This window comes from Carassius auratus, chromosome 35 (genome assembly GCF_003368295.1).
Source record: "Carassius auratus strain Wakin chromosome 35, ASM336829v1, whole genome shotgun sequence".
Taxonomy (NCBI): domain Eukaryota; kingdom Metazoa; phylum Chordata; class Actinopteri; order Cypriniformes; family Cyprinidae; genus Carassius; species Carassius auratus.
In genome coordinates this window covers 6,895,552-6,913,622 of record NC_039277.1, presented here as the reverse complement: position 1 = coordinate 6,913,622, position 18,071 = coordinate 6,895,552, and the positions used below count along the sequence as shown (strand labels likewise).

The following is an 18,071-nucleotide window of genomic DNA, read 5'->3' as shown; positions in this document are numbered from 1 at the left end:
TGCTACAGTTGCTACAGAGGTTTGAATGGATTAAAAGTTGCAGCACTGATAACATATGAACAATTCTGAGTTTAGCTAGATTATATTGATAAATATAACAACATCAGGGTGTTGCTATGCGGTTGTTTGGGTGTTGTAGGTGTTTGCTTACTAAACTCAAATCAAGAAAGCTCACCTGCAAGTTTTTAATTAAGTCTATGCCATCAGAATTATAAATAAGAACCTGACATGACCTGATATGAAAAAAATTACTAATCTCGAATCATTAGAGGTGATAGGAGATGATAGGGACTAATTATAGCAGGCCATTTTATCTTAAAATATTCCCAGCATTACTCATCGTAATTGCATTTTTACTAGTAACAGTTCCAATTAGAGAGCTTTCTAGTTTAATTCTTATGGTAAAAATGCAAATACCGAGCTCTATGATTCAGTTTTTACTAGTAAAAAAACACACATTTAAGATATCTGTAATTGCTGAGCTCTGTAATGGAATTAAAGAGATCTCTAATTCAGTTGTTACTAGTCAAAATAATTCAGAAAGCTCTCTAATCTGGCATTGTTACCAATTAGAATTTAATTGTTGAATTGAATTATTACTAGTAAAACATCTCTAGGTTACGAATGTAACCCTAGTTCCTCGAAGGAACGAGATGCTGCATCAAGCGCTTTGGGGAAACGCCTTTGGCAAGATCAACTCTGATTATTGTGTGCAATCTGTTCAATGCAAGGGCGTGACGTCACGGGTGGGGTGACGTAGCGACCAGGAAGCTATAAAGGCACCTGCTATGCAGCTGACTTCAGCTTCGAGTAGGGAAGCAAGTGCCGGCAGGGATGCCAGGAGTATGGCTCTGCGATGCAGCGTCTCGTTCCTTCGAGGAACTAGGGTTACATTCGTAATCTAGAGACGTTCCTCTTCAGGAACTCGAGCTGCGTCAAGCGCTTTGGGGAACGATGTGCCAACGCTGCCAGACTACCAATCCCCTGCCTAGTGTGTATCTAAAGAGTACAGCTAAGGAAAGAGGACAGAAGAGCCTGGAGCGGCTCACATATCAAGATTGTAAAATCTGGCAAATATAGAGGGCGTTGTAAAATCTGGCAAATATAGAGGGCAAATATCAGATTTCCTCCACAGGGCAGCTCTGTGGACGTGCTCGAACTGGACACATACAATTTAGCTTCTCCTGGACTAGCTCCCAAAAGGGAGGAGGGCAGAAGGCCTGCAGTACTATAGGTTGTGGAATAACAGAGGGAACTTTAGGAACATAACCCGCTCGAGGGTATAAGAATGCCTTGGCCATATCAGGGGCAAAGCCTAAGTTGGTAGGGGGCACCGAGGGTGCCTGAAGATCTCCAACTCTCTTTAGAGAAGTAATAGCCAGTAACAGGGCAGTCTTAAGGGTCAGATGTCTATCTGAGATATCTTGTATTGGCTCAAATGGAGCCTTACAAAGAGCCTCTAACACCACATCCAAGTCCCACGGGGGAATACGGGACCGTACTGGAGGTCTCAGCCTCAGTGTACCATGGAGGAAACGTGTAACTAGGGGGTGTCTACCCACTGACTGATCGTTGAAAGGGACATGGTAAGCAGCTATGGCTGCCACGTACCCCTTTAAGGTGGAGTGAGTTAACCCCGCAGAGAGCCTAGCTTGTAGAAACTCCCGAACTGTACAGTTAACAGGGTCAAGCTGGCGGTCTCTACACCATGAGGAGAAGAGTTTCAACCAGAGGGCGTACAGCTTCCTCATAGAGGGAGCTCTGGATTGGAGGGGGGGGGGGGGTCTCAACAACCTTGGTTGAGAGACCGGAAGCTATGAGTTGTGCCCCCTCAGGGGCCACACCCACAACTTCCACAACTCCGGGCGAGGGTGAATTATTTTGCCCTGCACCTGAGAGAGTAGATCTGTCCTGATCGGAATCTCACTTGGTGAGCCGTCAAGGTACAGAGATCAGATTTTCGAGCCATACTGCGTCCGGCCAGAATGGGGCTACTAATAGAAGACGGACCCGTCCCGGCGTACTCTCGTCAGAACTCCCGGGAGCAGAGGGATAGGGGGAAAGGCGTACAGATGAAGCCTCAGCCTGGTCTGTACCATAGCATCCAGTCCCAGAGGAGCTGGATGAACTTAGAGAGAAACAGAGGGGACATTGCGATATCTCTTGAGTCGCAAAGAGGTCCAAAAACTCTCCATATCTACTTAACCACCTTGGGGTGAAGCCCCACGGGCCTCGGCCCCTGTCTCAACAGTAGGTCTGCTCCCACAGTCAATCTCCCAGGAATATACAAACTCCTGGGACCACAGAAGGATCTGGTGTGCCAGCTTGTACAAGGGGCGCGAATGTAGATCTCTCTGGTGACTGATATAAGAGATCGCCAATGTGTTGTTGGTGCGCACCAACACATGGTGATCTCTCTGGTCTGGGAGGAAATATTTCAATGCTCGATGCACAGCTAGCATCTCTAGACAACTGGTATGCCATGTCAGATGGCGACCACTCCACAGACCGCGTGCAGGGTGGCCACTCATGATCGCACCCCAACCGGTGAGGGACGCGTCTGTCGCTAGCGTTACACGGTGACCAAGAGCTCCAAGCACCAGCCCCTGATTCAATAACCAAGGTTTCTTCCACATGTCTAGGGCACAAAGGCACGCATGACCTTGGTAGTTTGTAATGGATTCCCCCTCGGGGAAAATCCCTTGGTCTTGAGCCACCACTGTAGGGGTCTCATGTGCAGGATGCCAAAAGGTATCACGTTGGACACAGCTGCCATAAGCCCTAACAGTCTCTGAAAATGTTTGACAGTGAATGACTGGCCTTCTCTGACTCTCTTGACTGAGGTAGGGGTTGATTCGATCCGAGCAGGAGACATACGTGCCTGCATCGTGGTCGAATCCCACACTGCGCCTAGATAGGTGGTTCTCTGAACCGGAGAAAGTACACTCTTCTTGGCATTCAGTCTCAAACCCAGCTCCCCCATATGTGCAAGAACGACATCTCGATGTCAAACTGCCATCTGCTCTGATTGAGCTAAATCAACCAATCGTCGATATAATTCAGAATGCGGATGCCCTGCATATGGAAGGGGAACCAGAGTTGCATCTACACATTTCATGAACGTGCGGGGTGAGAGTGCAAGGCCGAAGGGAAGTACTCAATATTGGTGGGCTTTGTCCCTGAAAGCGAAACTCAGAAGCTTCCTGTGTTGTGGAAGGATGGATATATGGAAGTATGTGTCTTTGAGATCTATTGTGACAAACCAGTCCTCTGATCTGATTTGAGCTACAACCTGTTTGACAGTGAGCATTTTGAACTTCAGTGACCTTACTGAGAGGTTTAGATGATGTAAGTCTAAGATCGGACTCAACCCCCCATCCTTCTTTGGAACTATGAAATACCGGCTGTAAAACCCGGACTCCCTTTCTAGAGGAGGGACCACCTCGATGGCCACCTTCCTTAATAGGGTATTCACTTCTTGTTCCATCACCAGAGCCTGCTGGGGGCCTATTACTGTCGGTGTAACCCCATTGAATGTTGGCGGTGGATGGCCGATGATAGCCTCTTTCTATTGTGCGCAGGACCCATTGATATACATTTGGCAGTAGTTTCCACGCTACTAACTAATGTGTTAAGGGAATCAGTCTCTAGAAAATAACTGAAATAACTGAGAGCATTGCTCGCTGGAAGCCGCTGCGCCCTGAAACTCTGGCAGGGTTGGCAGACCCACCTCCCGAGGGCACTGAGGTGAGATGGGCACCGTGTAATGAGGTGGACACTGCTCTACCCCAGTAGGGGCTGCCCTCTGTAGTCTTGACCGAAATGCGTAATGACTTCTTGGCCGTGGACCTCCCAGCCTGAAGTACGACTCTGATTAGGCTGGGAAGTCGCTGGCACAGAGCGTTGCTTCCCCCTCTGGTCCCGAAGTGGGGAACACAGAATTTAATGCAATCCAACAATCAGACAAGTAAACACGGTCTGGATTGTGATAAAGTACACATTGAAGTGATAGAACTAACTCCTTATTAAATGGAGGGAAGTCGTGGCCTAATGGTTAGAGAGTCGGACTCCCAATCGAAGGGTTGTGAATTCGGGTTGTGAATTCGAGTCGGGCCGGCAGGAATTGTGGGTGGGGGGAGTGCATGTACAGTTTCTCTCCACCTTCAATACCACGACTTAGGTGCCCTTGAGCAAGGCATCGAACCCCCAACTGCTCCCCGGGCGCCACAGCATAAATGGCTGCCCACTGCTCCGGGTGTGTGTTCACAGTGTGTGTGTGTGTGTGTTCACTGCTCTGTGTGTGTGCACTTCGGATGGGTTAAATGCAGAGCACGAATTCTGAGTATGGGTCACCATACTTGGCTGAATGTCACGTCACTTTAAACAACCAGTGGTCGGGTAATGAAAATACAAGCGTTGCCTCGACAGCGCGTGAATAGCTTAGTCAAGTTTAGACAAACAATATTAATCCCCTTGGAGATTAAATAGCTGCTCATTAACGCTGCCCGTATAATGTTAGGCATAACACTGTTTATTGTATACTTTTGCTTATACAACTATATGTTTGTGCAACTACAAGCTTGCCGACGCCCTCCGTGTCAATCTCCTCGGAGAAAGAAAGGCAGAGCGTCAAGCCCGATGCTCGGGGGGAAGAACCCAGGAATTGGGCAGATCTGATGGGTAAGGTAGGAGATAAGGATGTGCCCGTCTCCATTCCCTCCATCAGATTGATCTGCGAACCCAACGAATACCGGCGCCACTCTGCCTCAGCGAAATGAGTAATGTTTAGCTTTGTTGAGCAAGGAGGAACACACAATCTGAAACGTGGGCTGGATTCACCCTTCAGATGCCTAGTCTTAGCTTTGCTCTTTGACATACTAAAGCTTAAAGAAACTCTATGGTCATTTTTGAACGAGGTGCTTACAGTCTAATCAGATTCAATGATCTACGCTAAGCTAAAAGCAAAAATAGTGGAGTGTCCCTTTGAAGGATTGCTAGGCTGCATTAATTAGATCAACTGGAACCGGGAACACTTCCAATAACACACAGAGTTCTTGTTACATTGTAAGAAGAATGGCATCTACTCTAATATTAGCCTCTTTCTTATTCCGAGGTCACCGTAGCCACCAGATCCGATCCATATCCAGCCAAGATGGTGGATCAGCACCTAGAGACGACCTCTGCAGAACTGAATTTTAGTGGAGTCAAGGACAACCAGTGGAGCCCCAGAGACAGATCCCCGGGGAAGACCTTGTCTCCTAGATGGCCATCGGGACAAAACCACAGAACCAGAAGACCCTTTAACTTTGCTGCAGCATGGATCAGCCTGCTGGAGAACTGGCCCCACCAACTGAGCTTGGTTTCTTACAAGGTTTTTTCTCCATTCTGTCACCAAAGGAGTTTTGGTTCCTTGCTGCTGTCACCTCTGGCTTGCTTAGTTGGGGGCACTTCATTTCCAGCGATATCATCTACTTGATTGCACATATACTATTAAAACTGATCTGAGCTGGACAATGACATCACTGAATTCAATGATGAACTGCCATTGACACACTATTTTCCTATTTTGATACTGTAAAGCTGCTTTGACAATATGTATTGTTAAAAGTGCTATATAAATAAAGGCGGCTTGACAGCTTAGTAGACCCACAGCTTCTGACTGAGACTGAGGCACTTAGACTGAGCTATGAAGCAGTGAGGCAGCGGGTGAAAGGAGGAGGGGGTCTTGCCTACGTGACTTTCTGTGCATAGCACCCACGTACCCCATCTGTCCTGTCGCCGTCCTATCAAATAAGGAGAGAAGACAGTGTTCAGGGTGTGTGCAAACCAAAATTTGATAAACACAGAGAGACGGTGCACACAGATCATAAAAAACACACAGACCATAAGAAATGAGACAGATTCCTGTCTGACTTCCCATAGCAACAGCTCCAGCGCTGCACGGTCTCCATTGGGCGAGTCAGTCGGCTGCATGATATACCAATGTCGGCATGCCAGCCAATCAGATGCTCTGTCTGGCTGAGCTGGATTCCATGCTCACCATGGTAACAGAACTACATACTTCAGTCAGTCAGACATGGAGTTCTAACATCCATGATCCACATGTGACCGCTGACTCCATGCAAAGAGAGAAACCAGAAGATGTCATAAATCAATACTGTTCATGTGTTCGCAGTAGCATAAGGACATACAGAAGACAGACTCACACTGTGAACAGTGATGCATGAAATAGCTTATTAGAATTCCTCTGGTGCTACAGATCCATAAAAGATGCATCTAGTTTTGAGTGGCGGTGTGGTATGCATCATATCTGTGGCTCTGAATTATAATTCCAACTAGATTTTGTACAAAGGTTGAAGCCACTATATTACAGGGAGCTGCTAGGCTATTGTGGATGATTTTTAGGGTGTTACAGGTAATTCTGGTCTCTAGATATAATAGTAGCAGTATATTACCTTTTATTAGAGATTTGCTTTTATTTGGATGGACAATGCAAAAATAACCCATATTTTAGTTACATGAAATGCATTAAATGATTCTAACCATTAATACATCTAAATCTAAACCACATCATAAATCTAAAATTATATAAAAACTAGATGAAAATCCATATATGTTAACCAGCTGTGCTTTGGAACAGATACACAAATGAAATATGATGCTCAGTCAGTGCCATCATATTTTAACCCTGATGAACCCATGATTATTGGTCAGGGGGAAGTTAAAAGTCAGTTGTGGCCTAATGGATAGAGAGTTGGACCAAGTGTGTGTGTGTACACTTGGATGGGTTAAATGCAGAGCACAAATTCCTAGTATGGGTAACCATACTTGGCCACACATCACTTCCCTTTTTTATCACTTAAAAGACCCACCTCTTCTCCATGATGATTGGTTCTCCCAGCTGTTCATCTTCCTGAGCTCAATCAGGAAGAAGCTCTTCACAAATCGGTACCAATGGCACTTTTCTGCTAGCTGCAGAAGCATCAGCATCGGTGACATCATTTTCCATCCCACTGCAGGGATGAAGGAGAAATCCCAGCTGCTGGACAGCTGTGCAGTTGACAAGAAAGAAAGAAAGTGTGTGTGTGTGTGTGTGTGTGTGTGTGTGTGTGTGTGTGTGTGAGAGAGAGAGAGAGAGAGAGAGAGAGAGAGAGAGAGAGAGAGAGAGAGAGAATAAGTTTCATAGTGTTTTGTTTCTGTAAAGGTGACCAGATGTTGTGAGGTATGTTAGATTATTAAAACATAGTTGCTAACGCTAATTCTAGATAGATACAACATAAAGTAAGTCTAAATAATTCAACAAATTAACAAACGATATTAGAATTTGTGTAAATAAATACACAAATAAATATTGAAAGAACGTTGACAAAAAATAAACAACCTTGAATATCTTAGACATTCCTGCTTTCAAATAGTGCCATCTAGTGGAAAAGAGACGCACAAGTAACTGACATCTTTAAAACAGTTTTTAGTGAGTGTAACTGTAAAGCAGGACATATCTATAATATCTACTAATTAACTTAAAATATTAGTTTGAAACCCAGATATATTTAAATATATTCATCACTTTACCTGCATCTTTTCGCGTGAATGAGCTAATGAGGAAGAATTGGGCAGTTTAAATTCCTTTAAGGAATTTAAAGGAATGCTCCATAGAGCCCAAAAATGAAAATTATGTCATTAATAACTCATGTCGTTCCAAACCCGTAAGACCTCCGTTCATCTTTGGAACACAGTTTAAGATATTTTAGATTTATGTTCATTAATTACATAATTTTTATTTTTCGAAAACCCTTTAACTACTGATGAGCCGAGACTAGAGGAGCTGCTTTGACTCGCAGACGCGTTACGTTGGATGAGTGGTTGAGTCAGTGACGTAAGTGCGATTCTTCCCTCGCGCTGGAGTGTCACTTAGGTTCTTCACGAGCTCGTGCACTACATAGTACAGTTTGTTTTTGTTTTTATTTTTATTTTATTTATTTAAATAGATTATATTAAGTTTGTTTGTGCACTTCAACGCCCTGTTTCAAATCTGAATATGATTTTTTGTTATGAAACGGGGCGTCTTTTCCATACATCTTCTGTAGAGGGCGTTTGGGGTCAATAGGGAAATAAATTATAGATCAATATTCCTATGAAATATGAGATATTGTTATGAAAATGTTCCAAACTCATTGCTCCCATTATAACACTCCCTTTTCCCATAATTGTTTTTGCCCCAAGAACACATTTACATGGACATTAGATGCAATGTAGCTATGAGAACACCAACTTATGAAAATTTCAAGCACATATTTCATAAAGTAAAATAGAATATCAAATCATTCTGTTATATCTTTCCTAACATAGTTGAGAATCATCTTCGTACAAAGTTTTGTTAAAAATAGACTGAAACCTAAAAACTAAAAACCTAAAAAGAAAGCTTTGTTTTAGCCTATAATTTTCCTTTTAATGTCTTTTCTTTTTCTTGTCTTTTTTAATTTATTTCTGAGTGATTTAGTCCTGGGGCAAGTTCAAGCTCACACCGGTGCACAATGATTTGCTACAGTTTCCGGTTTGAACGACATGTTTCCTGGAAACGGTGTGCAACAGGGTTTGAGATAGGTTTTTCTCTTGTTTGGTGATTGTGTCAAAAATGTCAGCCAAATCAGCAGCAACATGTTTATAAACTACACAGTATTAAAGAGACAGCTGCACAATGTAATTAACATCAAAATAAATTCACAAGAGCAAGTATATTGTTTGCACATTTATTTACATTAAAGACAAGATGACTGAAATAATAAGAGCACAAGTATGGACCTGGAACTTCTTTAAGTCTGTCTAAATATCATTTAGTAATTTCAATGTCTTCTGGTCCATATCCTTTCCATAGAAAGGTCTGCTAGACACCGATTAATGAAACATAAAAATGCTATACATATTTATATATTTTGCTATTGTATTGCAAAGTGACACTTTCATAAACTTTGATTATGTAATGGTAAATATTACAATAACATAGCACAACAACAGTGATCAGCAATAATACTAAGCCTAATACTCACAATAAAATAATAAGGTAATATACTGTAGATCATAACATAGTCTCGGAGGTAAGAAGTGGATTTTCCTTCACCTGAAATGCTTGTCTTTTCATCCTGAAATGCGAGGCAAATGTTGGATCACAGTAATTAGGAACCACAGTATCCACAAGTCCCTTCACTCGATTGGGATGTTCTCTTTTATTCTGGATGGCAAGGGCAGTGTCTGTAACAATGAAAATTTTTTTTTTCAGGATTAAACATGTATTTATACTGATTTCATTAGGATCTGAAAATTCAAAAGGAACACAAAGAATGGCCTTCTCAGCTGCCGTAGTTGCAACTCTAGTGCCATCAGAACAGAGTGTTCAATGCACCACCGTTTCCGTTTTAAAAGAGTTTTGTTGGGTCTGAAGCCAGCCCTGGTGTCCTCCACAAAGGGCATATAATAATATATTAATAAAATATCAATTTTATTTTTTATTTTTTCTCATTTTGTTTCTTATGCTCCAACCAATGTAATGACATAAAAAAAATCACAATACTATTTTTATGGTTCCCAGCAGGATTAATGTTTTATGGAATTTATTTAGGGTTAGTTCAGGATAAGAGGTCCAGTTTTCTCAATAGAAAAAAAAGTCCCAATTTACCTGAATTCACTCTACTACTTATTTATTGCTAAAACCGAACCCCCCGTTTTTCTGTAATATATTTTTACGACAAACAATTTGAAAATTAGTCCGATTTCAGTGATGATTACAAAACAGTATCAGTATCGAAGGTCTATGCCTGGGTCTCAGGGGGAATAAAACTTTCATTTACAGCTAGAACATTTTCTGTATTTATTGGCTTAAAGGAACAGTGCACCCAAAAATAAAAAATTTGCTGAAAATATATTTATCCTCAGGTCATCCAAGATGTATACGAAGTTGTTTCTTCATCAGTGCAGATTTGGAGAAATGTATGTATAAATAAAAAAATGCATGAATTATAATTAATTTATTAATAAACATTGAATATAAAACTAATGTCTCTTTGTTTCTTAAGTTTAAAATAAAATAATAGCATCAAATTAAAATATATTTAAAATATAAAAATACAATAAAATACAGAATATATTATATACAAGAGGATCAAATCTAAGTGGTACTACTTAATGACAATTTTTTATGTTAATTTGACAAGTAATACAGTATTTAGTGCAGTGTTTATGGGTGCTACAATCAAGCTGTTGCAGGCCAATCCTCATTGCTTGTTGAGACGCTGTTGTCATGGTATAACATGAAGAGAGTGAAGAAGAAAAGTACAAGTGCTTCACAAAATGAGAAAGAACCTCTTCAAAAGACATTCAAGCTCTTGACCTTCAGAACCAACGAGAGCAATCGAACACACATATACACAAACATAAACTCACACAACATCCCTAGTAATGATTCACACACTTGATTTAATGCCCTGCTCTTCTATCTGCTAGCTACACCATTCAAATCTATAGGCTAAATGGGAAGTATTATTTACACATAAAGAATCCATAAATTCAATTTAAAAACGGTCAATGAACATCAGTCACTAGGGGGTGCTATGACTCTTTGCTGGTTGTAGTCTATCACTGTCTTCCATTTAATTCCACTGAAAGCTGATTCCACTTATACAAATACAATTGTAAAATGAACACATTTCAGATCGCTCTGACCCTGCTGGGGTTGCAAATTGCTTATTTGTTTATTTCAACATGTTCCAAATGCAGACTCGCATCAAAATATTGAGCTATATTTTCAGCTCATCAACTTCAGACTAATGTACATTAAAATAAAACAGAAATGTGTTTTGATTGTTTCAAAGCATACAGAGGGGACAACAGAACATTTTGTGTTTATGGCTCGGCCCTAAATCCCAAATTACTGGCGTCAACAGGAAACACATGATTATTATAGTTCACTTAGACCCGGTGTAATGCCATCCATCAATCAAATCTGAAGTCAGTTATAGACTGAAAATAAGAACAGACTAGTGAGGATACGTTTATTTCACTGGACATCATCCATAGCCCTGCATTAATGTTTCATTATGGCTTTATTGCAAATGTATTACTGTGCATTATGTATTTTATAATGACTTTATTACAGAAAGACTTTATTACTTAAGAGCCACTGTATTATATAAGCTATTTTATGTTCCAATACTTTCTGAGTCACATTTTGCACTTATATGCATTTTAAAATATTGGTGACTCATTCTGAACGATAAACATTTTTATCCAATCAGATGATCTCTAGAATGAGAATGCCCCACCCACTAATGATATCAGAATTAAAAAAGGGAAATGGGACTTGAGATAAATCTCTCTCAAACTTTCAGTTTAAGGAAATATATCAAGAAAGTCATAAATTCAGGCCATAATGTGACGAGTTGTCATATGTGATGTTTCATATCATATCGGGGTTACTATATAGTATTTTATTAATATTCAGTTTTTAATTTTATATTTACTTTAATATACATAAATATTAAAGTTTCAGTAATTTTGTGTGTTTTTATCATTTTTAGTAGTTAATACATATGTGTAGTTTAATTAATTTGACTTCAGTCTTTAATATCATATCATATATCATTAGATTTATGATGCATCATTTAGAATTTCACTTTTGAATTCATTTTGAATGAACTTCTTTGTCACAATTTGTTATTAAAAGCCTAATTTCTCACCCTTATTAAAATCTCAGTAAACACTCTTAGCCTCTATAAATACAATAAGGCTGTCACAATGAATGTCTGAAAATATCGGAGTCTGTGTCGCATGATAGAACATGAAAAAACAGAACAGGTTCTGTTTCTAAATGTTTGACAGGAGCACCATATGTTTGTTCATTATGAAGCTGTTATGAAAGCACATCAGCTTTGCTTTTCTCTGCTGCTGGTCATATGGCTCACATCAGCTTTTTGGGCACAGCTGGCTGAGGTCAAACTCTTTCCTTGTTTTGCAACATGCTGACAGAAAGTTTCTGAGCCTGACTAGATGTGAACCAAACAAGACATCTTACTGACATCTGAGGGTCATGATGTTGAGGGGAATATGTGGCAAGATGTGGCAATAGTGTATCACTTGTTTCGAGCAGCTTCTGCCGCAACATTATTGGACATTGGTCGCTAGACACACAGAGAACTCACAGATTTAATTCATACAGAATTTGAGAACCTATCAATCATAAAATAATGCAGATCTGGTGCTTCCCACTGTATGCGATTATGAAATATTTTAAATTAATTCAGCAATGCTTTGACCTACTAATAAGAGTGCAGTAGGAAACTCTCAGCTATATTTAAGTCATTATATGTTTAAATCCATTCCACAGATTTTGCCACAAAAATGGGTCAATGACACGAAAGTTATTTTTCAGATCTATTAAGTTAACACTATGAATACATTTTTAAGGCCTCTTAATTATCAGCGTGGTCAAAACTTTTCTGAAAAACCTGTTGTACACAACCTAATACTGTCTGATTGATAGTTTATTGATAGTTTGATTGATTTTTGTAAGAAAAAGTCCTTTCAGTATAGTTTTGGTTGTGATACATGTTTTTTATCTTTCAATTCTTTAATGGTTTTTATAAAGTAAATGCAATAACTTTTTTTATTGTTAGTAATATTTCAAGATGGACATTTATTGGAGTGAAACTACTAGATTATCTTGATTATTATTATTATAATGTTTATTTTTTAAAGAAAAGTCCTGTTAAATTGTCATTCATTCAATTGTTGTATTGCATTGCATCTTAACTTTAACACCCACAATATATTTGATAATAAAACATTTAAATATAATCTACCTTAAGACATATTATTGGGAGATAAAGAGTGACAACTGCTATTCATATGTATTTTATGTAATTTATAAAGATCTTATTGATTTTACTTTTTGACCTCAGGCTTTAAAGGGCTAAATTCAAAACTACTAAAATCAAATCAGTTTGAGATTTATTCTATATTAAAAAAAAAGATAGTAAAAAAGATGTACAAATTAAATTGCCATAAGTAGTTTGCATAATAATATTATTTTGAAAAATAAGTAGAGAAGCAATATATTTTTTTTTTATAAAATAAAAAATGTCTGATATGATATGATAATATTATAATATATTATTACTTAATGGTTACATGTTTTTTTTAATGTGTAAATTTGAAATAAATGCTTTTAAAATAGAAAACAAGCATGAAAGCAAAGGGTATATAACTTACATCTTAAACGAGAGTTTTCATGTTAAACTAAATTTCTTCTTGGATCCATATTCATTATGAAGCCAATTGCCTGAAAAATTTCAGATTCAGATCAGATTCAGATTCTGTCTGGGCCTGGTGATTCTACCTGTCTTTATGCCATAATAATGATGGCCCCACAGCTGGAGTAAGCACAAAGATGAATGATGATAACTAGCAATTCCACTGACAGATACGTAAAAATTAGACATTAAACTTTGTGCATCATACAGGTCATCTGCAACCTGCCACCCTGAGTCTCCAACCTTGAGAGCTGTGTTTTTAAAGCACGCTCTTGAGGGAAGCAGAAGGCGGTATGTCAACCATCACTCCTCATTAGAGGCCAAATAACCACAGCATGTCGCACGGCGCAGTCCCTCAGCCAATTTCTCTGTCCCTCCAAAAGCGTATCGCCCTTTTAGTGTGTCCTGCTGGTGTCTGGCTCAGCAGTTTGAGCAGAACTCGTCCCTGCATGCGATTGTGAGCCAAACTCTTTCTACAACTATTTGAGGTGCTCAGTGTCTACATTCCACACAGAGAGGAGCCATTTGGATCTGACTGACTTATTTAATCCCTCTTAAATACAGGCCTGAAGATTTCAGAAAGGACCTGTTACACACGGGGAATGTCTGACAGATCCCTGCGTGTGTGTGTGTGTGTGTGTGGCCGTTGCTTTGGAAATGCTGTCTTCAAGGAGTCTGACAGATCCGTATTATTGAAAGCTCAGCAAATTGAAACCCTCTTGCTGAAAAGAGGAGGACGGGATGGACTAGCAGTGTTGTCTGAGACGATGGTCGTCTTGGAAGGATCTCACAGGCAGACATGCTGAGATGTAGCAAACAAACACAGAGATAAACAGAAAACAGTGGATGGATGAAGAGATGAGGAGAGGGAGGAGGGAGATTTATACACACAGACAGCACTAGTATCGATTTTCACCTCAGAACTGAATTCGCAGGAATCTCTGGGATATTTTGGAGGCAGACGTGAGTCACGGAGACAGAAGCTTTCTCTGCCTAGCAGCTGCAGGATCCTTTCGTGTTTTGTATCAGATTAGCACATGTGCTTGTTCATAAAGAGACTACGTGTGCGATTATTTTGAGGCGTTAATATGAACATTTTGATGTTGTGTTAAAGTGTACGATGATACAGTCTGAATACCGAAGTATACGTGACTTCTGAGGTTGATTTCTTGTGGCATGTCATCTGAGATCTTCTTGAGCTGTCGTCTCTTGAGAGATTTGTTGCTCGCTCTGTTTGCTTAGATATGGCAGCCGAAGCACCTGTTGACCCACCCTGCTTGAAAGGCAAAAATGACTGTGCTAATCTGTCCTAGCGTATATGGGGTCAGGGTTTGCTTACATTTTGTGGACCAAATGTCCCGTGGAATCACCTCCATCGTTGGGATCAGCTGGCTTTATAAACGTTCCAAATACTGAAAGGTTTCTGATGGGGACAGGTTTATAAATACTGAAATGTAAAAAGAGCAAAGTGTTCATAAAGAATATTGATCAGTAATAACTGAACATATAACTGCGCTAGTTTAATGACTTTTGTATCACTTTAGCAAATTGTAGCAAATTATATCTTCTCCCAAAATAAAACAAATAAGCTATAATAACTGAAATTTCTGAAAAATTGCAACATTCGGATTTCAATTGCTCTTAATACCTGTCAAATTGTGTAATAATATAATATAATATAATATAATATAATATAATATAATATAATATAATATAATATAATATAATATAATATAATATAATATAATATAATATGCATTTGCATAAAAAAAAAAAACTGAATTAAATTAATTTATTTAAAAAATGTGGCATTTTGCAATCATTAGGGTGACAGCACAATTGTATAAATAAATATTATGTAATATAATATAACCAAGAAAAACACATTTTTAAAGACAGGTCAAGTAGAAATTGATTAAGCTGACAACTACCAGTTTTTATAGTGTAGGAAAATTTTGAAGTGATTAAGTATTAGGAGAGAAAGAGAAGGGAAAATATGGAGATATACAGGTACAAATAAAGAGAAAACTGACATAGAAGCAGAGACCTTCAGTGTCTATAAAACGGTCGATAAAAAAAAGGTCAACAGCTGCATCATCTATCTCGTTCAGCAGAATAAAATATGAATGATAGAGGAATGGACCAGAAAATGAATAGATATGTAGGGCACCTGAAAGATGAGTGAGGCTTATCTGCATAGTTAAACAAGGATGAGTTTGTAGTTTAGAGCAAGACAGCGCCTGTCATCAAATTAAGTTTGGGAAGGTCCAAACAATTGGCTTTTTACTTTCTTTTGTTTTTCTAATGTAAATTTAATTTAGCGAAAATGTTGATTTAATCTCTGCTTAGTACAGCACGGCCGAGCAATGATGAAACAATCAAATAAAGAAAGGGACTTGAAAAGAAATGAAGGCACTTTATAAATGCTTATCTAAACACATAATTATAGGTTATAGCAGACGTTCATAAAACGGTTTCTTTTAAATTGCACTCTTTCAGAATTCCTACCTCTAGACTCAGAGATAATCACATAATTAGAGAAAATTTCTGTTTACAAGCTAATTCTATCACACCAGAAGAATTTGGGTCACCTTTCTCAACACACCCTCACAGTTGTTCATGTGTGAGAGGAAGAAGCGGTTCGCTTCGACCATCACATGTGTCCTCAGCTCTGAGGAGCATACGGGCTATTAGGACCCGAAGCTCAAACATCAAGAAAGTGTTGAGTTGCTGAAGTCTGATTTGTACTGGACAATTTAGACTGCTGTTCCACTTTTTATCATTTCTGCACTCCTAGCAACACCAAAATAACTAGAGTTGTACTGTTTTCTGAGGAAAGTGTGAGTGTCTTGACAATGCAAAGCTTGCCTCAACAATGCTAGGGTCAGTATTGTCATTAATGACAACTAAATGAACATTTTGTCAGCTGAAATAAAAAGAAAAACTGATGTAAATAACTGAAGCTCAACTAAAATAATTAATAAAAAAATTATTTCCGGGATCTCAGAAGTGGACGTCATCATAGTTAGGTAAACGTCTATATTATAAAAAATATAAATTTTGCATTCTTATTTGCTGACCTTACAATAGAGGATAAAAAATGTAGAGAGAGAGAAGATGTTGAACTTGCTGCCACTCCCTCAGAAACACTTCCACAACAGGGTCAACTAGTTTTCTGCAATTTATTAACACGTATATGAACATAAAAATCATATAAGAATTATAATTTTAATAACTGTGGATATGAATCTTCAGAGTCTGTGAAAGGAGTCCATTATCTTTTCTATGGTAACCTATTCCATAGATATGACTAATGAGAACCACTAATGATTATTTCCAAACAGGTTTCCAAATACCATTACAGCCCCACACCCCAAAAAGTAGCCCCACTCCAAACTCAGGCTATTGGTTAATCCAGAACATGTTGGAAAAACGTTTCCACCATAGAGCCGCAGTGTTTGCAGTTTATTTGTTGTACGTTTATTTTTAGACCCAGTCTAAAGCCAATGAGAAAAAGAATGACACGCCTCAGACACATGACACTAGCTCATCTATTACAGCCAATTCACCCCAATTCAATTTCTGAATCTCACTCAATTCGCCACACATGGACGTGCTGTTTTTGCCAAGACATGTTATCCAATTATCAAGTGGAGGTCGGCTGGCAAGTCAGAAATCTTGCTTCCAGAACATCAGAGATGGTAACCTTGCCTTGTCAGGTTTTGCAACCCTGTGGGATTTAGGGGTGGTTAATCTGTCCGATTTCCCGATTCGATTCGATTACGATTATTGAAGTCCCGATTCGATTACAGTCGATTTTCGATTATTAACGATTCTCGATTAACGATTATTGATTTTCCATTTCACAACAGTAAGTAGTAAACAAACTGTGTAAATCATTACTAATAAATGGTAGAAACAAACCGAATGCATGTAGCGGTTGGGATTTTCAGTTTACTACATGCAGCAGGCACTCTGATTCCATGTATGGGGCACATATATATTATTCATATGACACACAAACACGAGTAGACAAGACCTTTTTAGTTCAAAATCTATGCCCCGTTTCACATCGCCTCTGCTTCTGCTATGAGCAGCCCGGCCAGATCTGCCTCGCGCACGCGCCGAGTGTGCACAGCTCGGACTACTGTCAGTGTCATTGCGACTCCCCACTGTCCTATGAATACTTCGACCTCGTCTGACATACCCAGTGGCATTAGACAAAGTTTCCACTACAATACTGTCACCGCGATTGCGGAGAGGTGCGGTCAGAAGACAAATATACATGTCTAGCGCGGAAAAAATCTCCCGCTTCGTCCCCGCAACACTAACACGCCTGCTAATTTCGCAATGAACACTCCGACCCCTGCAAACATTGTTCACACCTCTGACATTTGGCAAAGGACCATTTACATTGGGCAACGGATTCACCGTTTGTGCTTGGTGTACTTTCACTTTCAATATCACCGTCATCTTCTGGATACAGATATTCCCCTTCAGAATCAGTGTCCGCGAATAGAAGTCCCAACACTTCATTGCGGGTTTATTGAAGCCTTATTGATGCCATTAGATAATAATAAAAATAATAATGATAATAATAATAATCTAATGCCAATACTCGCTGACGTTGACAACATTGGTCAGATAAAATGGCTCACTCTCACAGTAGCTCCGCTTTTTTTTCGCACTGATTCAATGCGCTCTCGAATATTTTGTTAAGGAGCATTACGTTTTTGTTGAGTCAGAGATTAAGTATTACATGTCTGCTAT

The 18,071-nt window shown here is 39.3% G+C and overlaps 1 long non-coding RNA gene across 1 annotated transcript; it reads right to left on the bottom strand.

Annotated features, from left to right (window-relative positions):
• Window positions 1-5,937: 5,937 nt before the first annotated feature.
• On the bottom strand, window positions 5,938-9,234 carry LOC113054818 (uncharacterized). Its single transcript, XR_003277442.1, has 3 exons — window positions 9,119-9,234; window positions 6,873-7,050; window positions 5,938-6,111 (listed from the first exon to the last, which is right to left on the bottom strand). It is a non-coding gene; the product is annotated as an uncharacterized LOC113054818 (long non-coding RNA).
• Window positions 9,235-18,071: the final 8,837 nt, after the last annotated feature.